The sequence below is a fragment of the Numenius arquata genome, chromosome 10 (genome assembly GCF_964106895.1).
Source record: "Numenius arquata chromosome 10, bNumArq3.hap1.1, whole genome shotgun sequence".
NCBI classification, from domain to species: domain Eukaryota; kingdom Metazoa; phylum Chordata; class Aves; order Charadriiformes; family Scolopacidae; genus Numenius; species Numenius arquata.
This window is the reverse complement of record NC_133585.1, coordinates 15428564-15446015: the sequence shown is the minus strand read 5'-3', so window position 1 is coordinate 15446015 and position 17452 is coordinate 15428564.

Genomic DNA, 17452 nt, shown 5'->3' with positions numbered 1-17452 from the left:
ACCTACTGGTCAGTCAGTTAACACCTTACTGACCATACTTCTTTGTAAGGCTAAATGTTAACATTTTACAGGTATTACCCCAGATGGACTTTATCAGTAGAGCATGAGGAATTTAGCACTGTATCAGAAAGAAAAGCATAAGAAAGTTCAAGGCATAGTGGTTTTGTTCTCATCAAGCTATCTTCCAGCTTCTCCTCTGGGGTTACAGGCCAGGTGTGAGTAAGAACAAAGACCCTGCCACACCATTCTCAACTACCTGCACGACACTCCTCCACCATTCAAGATCACAGCAGTAGGCCTGTAAGCAGATGTATCAGAAGTCTTTTTTCCCCCCTCCCACTGCTTACATCTCGTGCTGTAAGGAGCAGGTTAGTAGGTAAAAAGTTAGTAGGCAAAGTAACTTTTTACCTGAACTCCCAAGAATCTTATCGAAACTAATTCCTTACTGCTTCTTGAAAGATATCAGGCAACATCCATCATGTCAGAAACAGCTTGTCCAAAAAGGAGCTTTCTTGTGCCTCCAGTATGTACCTGGCTTACTACAGTATGAAACTTTCTAATCCACATCATGTTGTCAGGCCCAGCACACTTAACATGCTGATGCTAAGGTTCATCTCATTCTCTGAATTACAAACAGCAAGAAGGACCTCCTGGAAAATTTGCTGAAGTCTTAGTATGTAGTGTTGTATTATAGCAATATAGAAGCTATATAAGATTACACAAATTTATTTAAAATAACTCCAGGTGCCTTGCACTCAGTCACCTATAATCTCTTTCAACATCTTTAAAGGTCCTCTAGCATTAGAAACATATTTTTAATCAACTAAGGTTTGCGGTTTAAACTTAGAAGATATTCAAGCTGTTGTAACTCAGTATTGCAGATAAGGCTCCGTAATCTGCACATCAAAATGTGACAGTTTACATTGCAAAGTGAAGGCTCCCCATTTCACCATTTCATCACCCAGCGTCTGTAATGATATTCCCAGCAGCAACGCCCCTCACCAGTGGGGGTGTTCCTCTCTGTTACTGCTCATGATAAGGATGGATCAGTGGCACCGCTGTCCAGTACAACAAGCCTAAGTAGCAGATAATAAGAAATACTGTTCCAAACGACCAATGAGAAGCTACAGCAGAGAAAGTACATCATTCAGAAAATTAATTTTTAAAATTATCAATGTTTCTGTAATTTAAATTAAAGTAGTGAAAGTCCATGAATCATTTAAACAATCTCATATTTGTGGAAAGTTTCTGTTTGGGCAGAACCTACACACACACACACACAGAGCTAAAAGCTTATAATTTTTTTGATTGAATACTGTTTTGTCTTTTGATTGCTTTCTTTAAGCATTGCTTCAAGGAGAAGTTATTTTATATGTGTGTTGACTGATGTCAAAGAATTTACCATTTATTTTACTGTTAACTGTAGTGACTGTCCAAGGCAATCCAAGGTGAGTTAATTCTGGTAACACTATCCTCACGTGTTAGGAAAAAAAAACCCAAACCAAATCCTCCCAATACTCCCAGCAGCAGACCTAGCCTACTGAAATACAGACTAGTATTACAAAATGATTTGTTGTTAGTTTATTTTCCTTCAAAGAATTTCTAGTTGTTCTGAATGTAAAATATGTTTCTGGCGGTTCAATACATTACTCCAAATGCTTTGGGCATCTCTTGTCAACAGCATCAAATCAAAATACCAAATCAGATATTTTAAAACAAAAGAATAAGATCTTCCTTGAATCTCTCAGCCAATGTTCACAAAACTACCACAAAGCAGAAAACATTAAGAGTGATAAATAGCAACTGCAAAAAACCTTTATGTTTGGTGGGCTGGGGAAGAACATCCTCTCAAAATCCCAAACCCCAGGTCAGCCATCCCTGGCAAGAAAGAAATGCCCCCTATCCTGGTGGCCTAAACCACGACACGCCCCTACCTGTACCTTTGGTGAGGGCCTTTCCAGCCTGCGAAACCTTGAAACACAACAATGGAAATTAGCACCAGTGCTCCTGAAGGAAAGTAAGCCTGTCCTTTGGGATGAGCCCTCTGCAGTGGCTGAAAATTGAACTTATTTACATTCATTTGACAATATAACACCACGCTTTGCAAAATAATGACTTTCAAAAACATACTCACAAAGGAATAGCTTATCAGCTCTCTTAAATTATAGTAAATAACTGAATTGTAAGGAACCTGACATCCTCCTGTCCTTACTCCATCAGGGAAATTAGTCTGGACCAAACTCTGCTGCCACAGCTAGAAAGCTTCCAGCACCTGAGCTAGTTCATTTAAAGCTCGCTCAGCTGCCTCTGGCTGAGCAATACTGCTGACAGCAGTACAGATGTACCCTCAAAGTGTTGCATATCAGTTACAACTTTAATCAAAATGGGAATGAAAAAAAAAACAAAAAACCAAAAAAACCCCACACCAGCAACACAGGCTGTTATTTGTATTATTATAAGCATTTTGTTATCAAGCTGTCAAATACTTCAGCAAAAGCAGAAAATCTTGAAGCTGTCTACATAAATAGTTACGGCAGAAACAGAAATGCATTCACTGTTCCTGTTTGTTTTAAAAAAGCCCCAGTTGTCCGCTTCCACAGTGGGAAGTTAAAATCAATAGCTGCTATTTTTAGTTGTAATATTTCTTTTGTTGTCAAACAAATAAGGAAATAAAAATAGTAACACTAATTTCAGCTACATTCAAAAGAGAAATATGCAGATATGTCAAATACAAAAGATAAAACCTATATGGAAGGAAAGCTTTTAGAGGACCATTATAAACAACACATGCTGATAGTGTTCTTTTAATAACAAAATAAGTTTCAAAAATTTCATACAGTCCCAACGTCAAGATTTATGGATGGCCAAATGTATTATGACATTAAACTTTACTGATGTTTTCACAGCTGCAGACTACTTATTGGAAAAAATGTTGTTAAAAATAAAGTAGCGGCAAGACTTGCTAAGATCAGGATTCAGATTTTCTAATGTGCCTTCTGCTGAAAGCAATTATAAGTCTGAACAACTATGAAAATATTCAATTTAAATCAAAAGGAATTGTCTCAAGATCTAAGAAACAATGTAACAAAAATACCACAGAATACAGTGTTCCCTACAGCTTACATATAGACAATGCAAAGCTTAGCTTCAGCCAAAACTGGAGACTATATGATTTAATTTATAAAAACACAATTCCACAGTTTACAATAAAAATGATTAATAAAGGGTAGTAGAAAATATTGCAAAGGTAAGCTATCACATGTAGAACAAAGTTTAATACATAAAGAACAGAAAATACATGAAAAAAACGTTCACTGAATTTCTCTAAAGATTCATTTTATATAGCTACAAAGTAAAAATGACGAAAATTTCAGTGGTACATTTCAACTGGATGTACAATCTATTTTTGACAGCCTGTCGTTTCCCATACAGTACACGTTGTATCCTTCCACTATGATCTGACTGCAGTACCCCAGTGTTACGCTGCTCCAACTGCCAAAATATTTACAGAGAATGCTAACAGAGAATACAGTGAAAGACACATATATTTTTCATAAAGCATTTAGAATACATAATAATACATTTCACATGGAAGAGGATTTATTTATTTAAGGAAACCTAAACGTTAAGCTTTTGTACTGAATATTGCCAGGGTTGCTTTGTGCTAACAGAGGCAACCATCGCACTGGTTGAAAGCCATTAATTGCTTCCACCACAGACACGGTAACTTCTCCGCCATCTAAGACAACAACGCAGTTCAACTGGAAGAAAATCACCTCATAGGAGCTACAACTATGTAGACAGGCTTGAGAGAGAAATTCTGAGCGGGTGCAAGACCTCATACATTCTTGGAAGGAACAACTTGTATTCTTACATTTCTCTTGACGTGGAGCACGAGACGAGTTGCCCAACTGTCAGAAATCACACCTCTCTCAATCAAGTCAACTATTGTAATGCAATAAAAGAAAACAAGGAGGCCAAAGACAAGGGAAAAAAAAAGCAAATATTAAGGAGAATGCTGCTACCTAAAGCAACCAAAGGTGAGGGATAGAGCCGGGATGTTGCTGGAAGCGCGGTGTGCGCTTACTTCACCCCCCCAGCGCTTTCTGAGGAAAACCCCGCACTGCCCCTCAGCACAGGGAACTCCCCACACCACCAAGGAGCCAACCCATACACTTAAAAACAATAAACTCTCTCTCAGGCTCTCTCGGGGATGAACCTTACGCAGGTACGTGCACCCAATGCTGCATTTTTTTACACCTTTTTACCTTCTCTGAAGCTTAGTGAAGACATTTAAAATAAATTACTGAAATAAAGAAGGGGGTGCGCGGAGCGGCCCCAGCCCTGCCCTCCACACCGCCCCCCGTCCCGCGGGATGAGCCGACGCCGGTGAAAGGCCCGGGGGGCGAGCTCAGGCCCGGCCGCCCCGCTGAGGGGAGTACCTGCCCCAGCGCCGCCATGTTGCCCGCGACTCGGCGTCGCCGTCGCTCAGGGAACGGGGGCGGAGCGCAGGCCGTTGGCGGGGCGCGGAGCGGAGACCTCAGCCCCCGGCCGGCGCCATCTTGGGCGCCTGAGGGAACGGTTATTCCAACGGCCCCGCCGAGCCTCTGGGCTCCGTACAGCCAGTCCCTGTCACACCAGCACCGGTGGCCTGCACAGTTCACACAGCAAAGGCCACGGGTGGTGTTTGTAAGGGGGGCACAGGAAAGTGAGGACATGGCGCCATGGAGCCTGTGAGAAGGCAGCAGAGGAGGTGTGAGGCACGGCTGGGCACTCAGGGCTGTGGTGCCTCAGGGGCAGCACCCACATCTGCCCTCCCGATCCAGTGATCACAAAGCCTGTGTGGAGAGACTTCATGAAGCAAGGGCGTAGGAGCATTACGCACCATGAAGCAATGTTTCCATGCCTGTTTTAATTTAAATCTTGCCGTTTTTCTAATCCAAATAGTGCCAGTAACTACTGTAAGCATTGTTTGAATAACAATTACAAGGATAGCATCATGCAGTTATCCCTGCAGTTACCCTAACACCACCCCAACATTTTCAGCTTCTTGAAAACCATGTTCGAACTAAATACTTAAACCTAAATACAGTCCAAGAATGTCAACACCAATTACTGTAGCTCAGATGTCAGCAGGTGTGAAACAGCATGTCTCTTGAGACCAATGGAGAGATACAGAGCTACTCCAGCTAACTTAAATGTTCATATTTTATGTACAATTTAGGAATAATTCACAAACTATAGCATGTGGAAGAAGACTTAGAGACCGAACTGCATTTTCATTACGATATACGTCAGTATTTCTTGTTTCTCCTCTTTGTCCTATTCTTCTTTCATTTAATTTTTTTTTAAACTTGGAAGACTAATAAACAAAGCTATGCTGAAACGTTCTCTGCCAGATTTGTGTTGCGTGCAGACTCGCCGCAGCAGCAACAATTCAGAATAATAGCACTTACCTGCAAGAACACGTAAAATGCAAGCATTTGGTGGGTGAACAGTAGTGAGAACAAAGAAAAAGCTAAATTATTTTGCAAAGTGTATTGATGTGCTGAGGGAGCTGGTATGACAAAGCAATTCCTTTCCAGTGCCCCACATAAAGCAAGGACCTCCTGGGATTCCTGCAGCTGTTTCAAGGTCTGCTACTGTTTCTGAGCAGTTTGCCACTTTCTGAAGGTTGTCATCATCAGTTTTTTAAAATGTGCAAACCGCTAAGTACCGTACCTGTGTCTTAGCTGGGTCACAAGAGACAAGAACCTGCCCATTACCCACTAAGATTCTGATTTATAGTTTGAGATTCAACACGTACGTAACTCCTCTTCCTGCTCAAACACCCTGACCCTCGCTGACACGTGTACACCAATCGCGCTTCCAAAAGGAGTCAGAAATCTGTTTGAATGAGGTTCAGAGAACTGGATCCTGCAGTGTTTTGTAGAATTATTCATAGTATTTTAAAGAATTGCTTAGCTCTGTGTAGAGCCCACACTGTGAGTTCCTACAATTTGTGCCGTGCTCTGTAGCTGACAGCAGTACAGCTGCAGTTACTTCCCTTTTTACCATGTATATAAATCTAACCAAATAAGAACATTATTCAGAGCTGCAAGCACCACACGCAGTTAAGGTGTAAAATCTAGGGAATTAGATGTGATATTTGGATGCAATATAACATTGCATGCATTCATTCTGATGTTATCTAGTTGGTAACAGCTACATTTTGGATGTAACCGTGCATTACTCTGGTACTGAAAATGCCCACCAACTTCCACGGACGTTTTCAATGTGAAAGACGTGGAGGCTCAAAGCCCTTAGAAGGAGCTAATTCTATTTCTCTTACTCAACATAAAAGGACTGTATTCTTTCTTGCACAAAACCTGCACTGTGCAGGTTGATTGAAGCTGAGAAGTGATTGAAGTTCAGCCCACATTTCCAGTAGCGAGCTCCTAAACTTCCTACTTTTCAATTTAAAATTTTAGATAGTCAGTGTCACAAAGGTTAGATATAAAAAAGATACCAACAAAAACAATTCAACAGTAGCATTGAGCCATTCCTTCCAATTTCATGCAGATCCTTCACATTTCCAAAACCCACATTTGTATGTACATGTAAGTATTTAAGGCAGCTTTTTAATTTCCTTCAAATGCAAGACAAAGTGCAAATCTTAAAAACTCTGATCTAGTCCTTTCCTACTACAGGTAACCACAGTGGATTTTCTATGATTATGGTCACGGGCACTCCAGGTCAGAGGAGAACAGCTCCTGCTATAGAGCTGTTTCTCCGCTGTGTTAGATGCAAAGGTTCCAGCATGTACTTTAAACAGACCATATCTGAAATTCTGGCCTTACACAGCATCACACAATAAGTGCTCTTCTACTTACCTGAGAAGCAACCAGAGTTCAGGTTTCTGAGGTGGTTTTGCCCAGGCCAGTATCACCCAGCACATGAGTATCTCAGAGGAAATACTTTCCTCTTCTTTCCATCTTTGATGAAAGCTCCAGCTCACGGTGCGTGGGCCACCTCCAGCCTATTAAGGATAACCACGTGGCCCATTTACACTCAGTCCTGGCAGGGTCTGGGTGAAGAGCTGGTTGCTCTCCCCAGTTTTCATCAGGTCCTCAGATTTTCATTTTGCTAATGATGCAGAGAAGCATCACGCACATAGCAATTCCAAGTTGCTCACTGCACAGTAAACTACACCACTGTCTTCCTAGAAATACTTTCTTGTTCCTCACTAGGTCACATCTTTTCAGGAGGGAGCAGACTTGCCCGCATCACCCAAGTCCATGTCAGAAGGGGAAAGAAGGTCACAGCTGCACCTGAAGCTTTACAGGGCTTTGGCGGTGTAGGTCACCTGCAAATGGAACAAAAACAGCTGCAAGAGGGCTCCAGAATATTCCACCGAGTCTTTCAGTTTTAATAACCAAGGTGATTCAGTTTGATTTTGTTACTCGTTTGTAGAGGTCTATGCATTTCAGCAGTAGATGAAGTTCATGAATTCAGGAAAAATGAGAGATTTTTCAAGAACCTTCTAAAATGCAAAGTTTTGGTGAACTCCAAGCCTATTCACACAAACTCCTATTGAAAGAGATCCTATGAAAACGTTTAATTGCAAACATGTTTCCGTTCACCTTTAGTTAAGCATCACCAAGCACGGTAATTGCACGTAGGCAAATTCAGGAGGAAAAGCAGATGGAAATTCCTAGCTGAGCCTTGCTTGTTACAAAAACATCAGATGGACATATAGGTCCCCTGGCTGCCAGCCCTCACGACAACAAATTGTATATATTCTTGACCTATGGGACAAGGATCAAGAAAACACGGGCACATATGGAGATCTTGCACATGGTATTTGGGTTTGACCCTCTTGGTAACAAATGGATAATTTGTGAAAGCAACAGTACATTAGTGCTACATGGCTCTTACTAAGGAGTCATGCATTATTGTACATAGGTGCATTAACATAGTAATTAATCATCCTCTCCTGGCTCCTTTATAACATTCATCACAGATACCCTACCTAGGGAACAGTATTCCCTCTAGGTAATGTTCTTCTGTTTTACGTATCATATATCTTCAGAGAAAAACTCAGGGCATGATTATGTACTAGAAAAAGAAACACATAAATCCCAGGTTGTCAGAGAAACTTGTTTCTTAAAACAAAAAGTTAATTCTGCCATTTCTCAGGCAATATCCAATTAAAATAAGATGTAAGTACAGGAGGATAACTACTTCAGTGTATCAGCAGCAGGATGGGCAGAGTCCTGAGTTACTTCGGGAGAGATACTGCTTCTTTGAGCTCATCATTTTTCACTACATTCTAGCTCAGAATCTCCCCGGTCCATGTAATTAATAGGTAGGCAAAATTTCCATGTGATTTGATAGCAATTTTGAGAGACTCGTAATGTTAGTGCTTGGCCCCACAATAAGAAAGTACAAGTTAAATTCAGCAAATCATAAATTTTCAATTATTCAAAACAATACGCATACAAAGAAATGAAAGAAGTAAAACATGTACTCTATCAATGATTTCATTATCCTCTCCCCGTAAAGAGAAGTGGTTCAATGGAAGATAAAAGCAAATATTAGATTGATTCTATTCTTGATCTTAGCCAAAAGACTGCTATATCTAGTGCCAAGAAATTGAATTGAGGTTCATAGAAATCCTGGAAATTAGATAGAAAAGACTTAAAAGGACATGTAGTCCCTCTCCAGGGGACTTGTACTTTTTTCTGCCATCAAGAACTTCAAGAAGAAATATGAATTTAACCCAGAAGTTCAAGACAGTCCCTTACCTATGTATTACATTGTAGAAGTAATGTAAACGTGCATATAACATTGCAGCGTGCTATCAATATGAACTAAGAAAGCTTAGGATTTTCTCCCCTCTAAGTACTTTTTAGTTAAAGAATCTAAACTATGAAACTGATGCACAAGATAAAGCAATATGGCTAATTTAGACCGCAGCTAAAACAAACCCATAATCTCTGTAAATCTAAAGGACTCCTCACAGTCAGCATTCAGACCAGAACAATCCACTAAGAATTCCCAAACTCAAGACAAGAGAGAAGAAGAACAGCGATGACCATTGAGTGACTCTAAGGCCCTCAGGACAGGAATTGACTTGGTAAGTCTTACACAATCATGAGCACGCTGGTGACAATGAACAAACAAATAATTTAACATAAGCTTAATGTAGGTCTCTGGGTTTATTGAGAGCACACAGGAAAGCAGCGTTTCACTGACTGAGAGCTATATTCTTCAGGCGGACAAGCTGTTCAGTACAGAACACGCCAATTAATGTAGTAAGGAAAATTACCAGAAGGAATAACCCAAATTATAAACCAAAATATATTAGAACGGCAAACAGAGCTAAAAGTTGTTAAATACATTTTAACATATGTTTATATTATATATAAAATATACATTAAACATGTTAGTATTGTTTTTATATATGTACTGTACATATTTTATATAATGTGTATGAAATTATGTATTCTTTCTTCAGACTATCTTTTGAGCTCAGATTCCATCTTCTCTACGTCTTTCCTGAAGATATAAACTATCATTAATCTTGACAAGTTTGCTTGAACTGGAATATTAAATTCCATGCAAAAGACGAGATATTCGTCTTTTGGGCAAACTGTCTTCAAACTTCATTTTGATAGTCAAAACTTGACTGTTCAGTTTGAACTATTGTTTCATTCTGTTGGCAGACCAAAGAATACAGTAAGCCCCAACTGTGTAAAGTAAAAGCCTGAAACTGTTATTACATCTTAATAACATAGCAAAGCCTGCGAAAAAAAATAATAAATTCACTGATTCTATTGTCCTTGCCCTTTTGCCTCCAAATAGGAACATCATTTCTTTCAGAGATTTCATATTTTACTTCTTTCATGCCTTTGTTGTGAAGCTCTATTGATTTTTTTGCCACCTTCTCCATATGATGTTAACCAGCTTTTAGAATAACATATAACAATTTAGGGCAGTAAGTGAAAAAATACATCCAGCTGAAATTACAAGGGGATTTTCAATAGAGAGACTATAATTACCCAAGACACAGGTTGGCTTGTATACTGGAGCTTATGAAACCATCTTTTGAAAAAAAAATGCCCTGTGACTTTCATGCCAGCCTAGATCTGTGTGCAACTTTAAGCTCGTCATTATTTCCAGTTTAAATTGACTGTATTTTTTCTTTGTACATTTGTGAACAGTTTGCTTGTTGGACTACACAAACAGCTTCCAAGGTGTCTCGATATTTCTTTACTTATTTAATATCAACTGGCAAGCCTGAATTACTGGGACATAACATAATGTGTAAGTGATGTCCTGGAGCAGGATCGCAACTGGAGCTGCAATACCTGCAGAGTGAGTACGGCAAGCGTATCCCCACTGTACAAGCAGGGTCTATTCAAGAGAGTGAAATTTGTCACTGTGTAGCCTAGAAAAAAATCCTAAGTGCCCCTGCCGCCAGAACCAAGTAATAAAATTGGGGTAGATGGCACATGTGTCTTCTTGTGTACTTGGAATCACAGAGTACAAATCTGTCGTGGTTTCTGTTCTTCCTCAAACCAGGACAAAATCCCACTGAGGGGATGTGCACACTCAGGAAGAATGTGTCCATGTAGTCTCCTTAAATATCTAAGCATAAAGGTTATTCTGTGATCACTAGGCAATATGGTTAAAATTACGATGAAGCTGTTTGTTATTGCCCTTCCCCTTTTCTTCCCTGACTCATTTGAGGTTATGGACTCATCTTGGCAAAGTACATTAAAATAAAAGGGCATATAACTCAGTAATCAGTCCTGGGAGCACTTTCCTTCCTGGGTTCTGAATTTGAAATATCTGCTGTGCAAGCAGATGTTTATAGAGAGCTGCAAGGAGGAGTTAATGTCCATATTCACTCCAAAAAGATTATGTAGTTGCATGTAAAAAATGAATTTGCAGAGCTCTAGAGAGCTTAAGTATATTACTTCTAGTAAAAATAAAACTCATTGAGGAGAGGACCTGAAGCCAGCACGTATATCTGTGCTAAGAATATCCCTAACTGCACACCAGCTGTGATGTCATAAGGAACATTCATGGATTCATTCTAGAACTGGGGTCAAACACTTCCATAAGGTCTTTATTAAAATAAATTATCAATGTAGTTGAGGCAGAATCTAAAATTAGCCTCTTGGAGAGTGAAAGCCTAATTAGTCTAACCCATTCTTGAGTTCTTCAGTATCTAGGAACTCAAAATTCAAAGATGGGGCACAGCTCACGTCAACCACAGTTTGAGCACCCAGGCATACTCTCTTGATGCTTTTGACTGTTGAATTATGAAGAATATGCCAGTTAGGAATGGCATATTTTGGTCCACAGGGAGCAGAGTTACCTACGTGCTTACCCTGGGAAATTTAGAAGCAGAATGAAAGCCTTGGTGCACCATTTGACAATGTTCCTCGAGCATGAGCTTATGCTTTTCTCATTTACTTGAAGAGAAATTTGAAGGAAAATGACAGAAGTTAATGGAGTTTCATTATTACAAAGCAATGTAAATGAATCATCCTCCTTGTTTTAACATCTGTGAACAGTCCTCTTCCTCGCAAATGAAACGTATGAGATTCTGCTCAAGTTTTAATGCTGTTTGGCATCCGTGCATATACTGCCAGGGATATTCAGAACCACTTACTTTAACAGCAAATATTATTTTTACTCTAAAGAAGGGAACATATCCTTATTGATATTCAGCAAGTGGTGCGTTGTTGCAACCAGGATATAATTTACTCACTTGTCTGGCTGGATTACATTACTCTGTGCATTTTGTGGTTTCATCTGTGAAAAATCGAACTTTGGTTCTACTGTTGTCATTTCCCATAATTCTTTAAAAACAATCTGTGGTAAAAGGAGAAAAAATAGCTCCAATAGAAACTGCTTCTGGGGATGGCATTTGAAAGGACATTATTTAGAGTTAATGAATTAGACTAAGAAGTTTGTCATATTCTTTACATGAGCTGTGAGTCAGACTTTGTATACAAGTATTTCTTCCATTTGTGTACTTTGTAAAGGCCACGACTTCCTTTGTTCCCTGGGAACCCTGCCGTGAAAGCATTTGTCTTCAGAAGTACACGGCTTTGTTAGGCTGCATGAATAATATTTCCAGTTGTTCTCCTCAACCTTTTGGTTTGCTCAGAACCAGCCACACACCCGTCCGTTGTCATCCCCAGGCAGGGCTCCCTTCACTCAGCATGGCAGCCACCTGAACAGGACAGCCCCTCATCGATTTACGGCAACGTCCAGAGGAGCTCAGCCTACACGAGGGTGGTAGGACTGAGTCATTGCTTATTTATAAAATTAGCAATTAGAACTTGAATGCAGGAAAAACGTTAAGTCCCAAAAATGGAGGATCGTGGATGCTCCTTCAACTGTGATTTCTTCCTCTTACGTAAATTTTGAAACTCCCTTTGATGAAAAGGTCAAGCTCCAAAACCAGATTTAGCTTCAAGAGATGATTATAGACTTTCCTACATAAAACCGACTTAAAGTTTTATCTCCTGGGTCTATCAAGCACAGTCTAATTTTTCTTCTACCTTTTGCTTTTACACTATTTCATGGATCATGCGTTACTTTTTGGTAACTACCTTTTCCATGTTACCCAAACCAACAAAGACATTACTCTTGATAAATGACTATTTAAATTTTAACTGCCTCTGCTGCGTTTTAAAGTATAAACTGTAACTGGATGTTTTATATACATATGAGAGAAATATTTTTTTTCATATCCACAGAGAAAAGTTGTTTTGCTGAAAATATAGAGAAATTGAATGCAATCCAAATAAAGCATTTTTTAAGTTGAACTCAGCCATGTAAATTTTTTATGCCAAAAAGAACTAAAAATCAGAGGCTGCAAGTAGGGAATTATAATGGGAACCATTTTTCCAGTGTTACCCACACCTTTTGCTGCTATTCATGAATCCCATTATCACTCGTGTACTGGTAATCATAATTATTTCTGTATCAGTCCAAAAAAATTCTCTGTATGATTTCATCTGATGTTAATAAAATGTAAATCATTACACTAAGTTGATAATATTTGTCTGCTTATGGAAAAAATGGACTCAATCTTCTTTCTCCCCACCCTATACAATTTTTGAAAAAAATCAGAAACCAATTTTTAGGCAAGCATTCATCAGAGTCCATATTGTTAACAGGTGTTGTGTATTTCATTTACATTCCAACACTGTGTGCATGGGAAAACTGTAATACTGCTCCTAGGAACAAGTAGCATAATTAAAATTCTTTGCGAGTTTGATTTCCTGGGTATTTTCTTCCTTTAAAATAACTACATTGTAAACAAGAGCCAATTTCTTAGATTTGATCTATGGCTTGTACAGCTTATACTTCAGGTTCAAAATGGTGATTTAGACAATAATGCATAACAGCTGAATAGTTATTTATAATAGCGCAGCACCTGCGGCAGATTGTCAGCTGAAAAAGCAAATCTAAATGCTTTCAAATTCTCTTGTGTATTATAATAGGAGTAGCAGTGGCCACTATAGATACAATAGTTAGGCACGTAATGTAACTCTTGTTTCTGATTGCATGCCATTTTCTCAATTTTATTCCTTTAAGATTGAAAATGTTCATACTTAGTGTCAGCCCATATGCATTTTAAAAAGTTCAGGCACAATGTAGCTTTTTGTTAATTATGGGGGTGTGTCGATGAAATTAAATATTAAATAGAACATCAAACTCTTTTCTCATAATTTCAAGATTTCCCACATTTCCCAGCCTTTTGTACATGCATAATTAACACAACTTTGGGGATTTTTTTCATCTTGATTAATGCTGCTGAGCTCTCTGGAAAAATTGGATCTGAAATTTTAGAACTATAACGACATTTTTCTCACCTCAGAACGTAGCAGGATTTTCCTATGAGCCTTTCAGCAGCAGCTCACATTTAAAATTCTGAAATTGTGCGTATGCAGTTTCCTTTTATATTTGGTTCCCTCCTGGATTCAAAAGAGCATTGATCATTTGTACGATGATGTGATAATTCCGCAGTGATCTGAAACACATGTTAGGAAGAAATGTAACAGCTTGTTGCAGCAGCTCCAGGACCATACACAAGCCGTCAGTGCGCTGATGGAACCTCCACCCACAATATGAAGTCCGTTTAGATGCACATTCCACCAAGCAACGTTCAGATTTCTACCAGAAGGAACAACTGGTATGTGAATGTACAAGGACCGTTCCCAATCTGCAAGCACTCTAAGCCCATTAGAATTTTCAAGGAAAGACAGAGTTTTAACTTCTCTTGTCTATTAGACATCTAGAAAAGTACCTATTTACCCTCTGAGTGTTATGAGGCGTAAGATTGGTAACGTGCTTTGAGATCTTCAGTGGCAAGGTGACAGGCAGTCTAAGTGCAATAGTGCACTTCCATCAGAACAAGCAAAATCATATTAGCTTCTAGTAACATTAAAACCATAAGCAGAAGTAGAACCTGTCTCCAGGTAAAAGGAAAAATAGTTTTCAAAGAGCTAATTGCTTAAGAATACAAACAATAGAAAAAAGAAAAGAAAGAAATGACTGGCTTTTAATAGAAATAGCTGTAATGGAGGCTAGAAGCAATCCACTTGTTCTGGGGTGATGGGATGATGTCATTGCCAATTAGCAAGAGTACTTTGTTTTATAACATCCATCTATTCGATGTATGACCTATTTTAGTGTACAGCTACAAAATCATCTTTGGAGTGCTTCCACTGGAGCCAAGGGAGTTACTCCAGGAATGAGCTTGGCCAGTGAAGTAGTTCATACACGATAGAAATACTTACAGAAACTTAGTTGGAAAGGAGTAATAGAGAGAGATTCATTCTTGCCATAAATCTTCTTGGCTTTGTGCTAATGTTATTTATCCACTCGAGATAGGGAGGACATTATATAATGTATGTATATTGTGTAATACGGGATAGTGGCTTTGCAATGTAAACTGTCCATTAGTAATGCAAAGCAACTTATTTTCTTCTGCTAGGTCATTACTGCAAATTTTTCTCCTGGGTTTTGACATGTTATAAATCTTGATGAAGTCAACATTTGTTCTCTTTATCCTTCACTGCTGTTTGATTCACTCTATTTAAAATGCATATAAGCACACTGCAAGACCGCTGAGCTTGATGTGATTTCAGTAGGACGTTTCCACTCCTAAGAAGTGGATGATACCCCACATGTCAGCCCACCAGTCAAGCTGGGAGAGACTCAGATGCTCCCCTGAGCATCTCTCACTCCACAGTGCCTGTACCACTATATAAAACTCAAAGGTTTTAAAAGTGTTGAAGCACAGTTTGAGAAAACCAAGAGGAGCTGTGGCTGTGGCACAGTGGCCCTACAGCCACCCACCAGCAGGATGCCGGGGAAGAAGGTACTCTGGCTCCTCCAGCACCAGCTCCCCAGCAGTGACCAGGGTCCCTCTAGAGGGGAACGCGCTTCTCGAGTGCATTGGCAGCGATACATGATAAAGCAGCTTTTGGCTGTTTGGAGGACAGCTGACTCAGGGTCTGACTCACATCCCGTCCAGCCTCCCATCCTTCAGTTGCGTGAGCGCTTCTTGGCATTGCTTTTGTAAATGTAACGGTAAACGATTGCTAGCAGTGCATTCGGCCCCGCGCCAGCTGATGACGCCAAACCAAATGCGACCGCTTTTACCAGCTCACAGAACTGATGCCTCAAACAAGTTGCCATATGGTAAGTTTGCAGACACAGGTTCACCTGGATTTATTTCATATGATCACAATATTTATTTCACATGCTCTCCATTTGCCAATAAGGAAAAGGTGGAATGAAAGAAGCGGAAGGCTGCTACTCGCTCTGGAATAACTTTGGGTTTGGTAAGAATACTTGGGCTTATTATTAACCCTTTCCCTATGATGCCTATACAGCACAGAATGATGTTTTCATCTGGGCTGCTGCCTTGGCCAGCTGCCTCTCATCAGCAAATCTGTCTCTCAGCGCAGCTGCATCTACATTGTTGCACCCAACTCCCTCCCTAAAGGGCGATTCTATGCCAAGGGAGTAGCTTTGCATTCCAATGCCGGGGTTATTTGCATGCTCTATATTATTCCTTCTACCTTATAAGATAGTAACATTGAAAGAAAGAAATGAGCTACTAGGTCACTTGTCCTATTCCACTTCCCACTGAAGATCCATAAGCACAGCCACTGACAACTCTTCCACGCTATTACGCTTTCTCTGTAGGTTAATGTTTTCTTTATCGAGCTGTGAGCGTAAGCCTCTGCCACTGAACGTTCAAAGCAGGTGCATGAGGGCAGGAGCTTTCTGCTGCAGTTGGCACTTCAGCTAACTTGCCTGCATGTAACCACAAGGCCCAGCGATGTCTGTGCCTGGTGTCTCATCATCGTCCACAGGTCTTATGGCATAGTTTCACTGACTATTCAAAGCTGAATGTAGTGGCACCTTAAGACAGTTAGACAGGCACCATGTGTGTATCTTTGGAGTCAAGAAAGCTGAAACAAAATGAGTCCAGTACACACACAGGCTGGTTATGGCAGAATGATCTCAAAAATTAAAATAAGGACTTTCATTTCCAGCTCTCAACTTCACCTCTCACTCATTTTTGTGGTTTTGGTCAAGCCACTAACAGTATTCAAAAACGATTTCAATATAAAAATAGGCACCCAAGATTTTCAAAAGCATCAAGGCATTAAGGTAACTTAGACCTCAAAGTGTTTTTAAAAAATCACCGAAGGTGTGTATCTGAACCTTTCAGCAGACTTAAATTTTCTTTCAATATTTGTCTCTACTTCCTTCAAATTCTTGATTTCATTACGTAATAATTGCATACGCTTTCTAGAAATCTTCTCAGTTCACAAAGATCTACTAAAAATGACTTCATTCATATTTGTAAAGCTGTAAAGCTTTTTTCCTACAATAAGAATTACTCCTTTAGCACTGCATATATATATTCGTAGGAGGTATTTATTGGATTTAATAATCACTACTCTGTGGGAAGCCTGCAAAAATTAAGATTTAGCTGACATTCATTTACCCAGGAAATCCTGATTAGTGGGATCTTACAAACGAAATATATAGAAGTAATGCAGTTTTGTATTCTCTTGAGGAACAGGCTCTGGGGATCTGGATTTTCCCTCTTTGGACAAGCACCTCCAGGGGATTTCAACACAGGAATTGGAAACCATTGCTTCTTTCTTTCATTCTCCTCCATGCCCATAAGCCACCTCTACTCTTCGAAGACTACCAAACAGCTGGCAAGGGCATGTCCTTTATTTTTAAATAGTACTTAGCTCCTTAAACAGTTCACTGACTAATAGTTACAGGTTAATAAGATAAAAGCATTAAGCACACTTTCTGCGTGTTTTTCACCCGAGATGAGTTCCCAAACACTTTGTACCATAAGTGAATACTGCAATTTGCCGGATAACCAAATCTACAGTCACTAGTA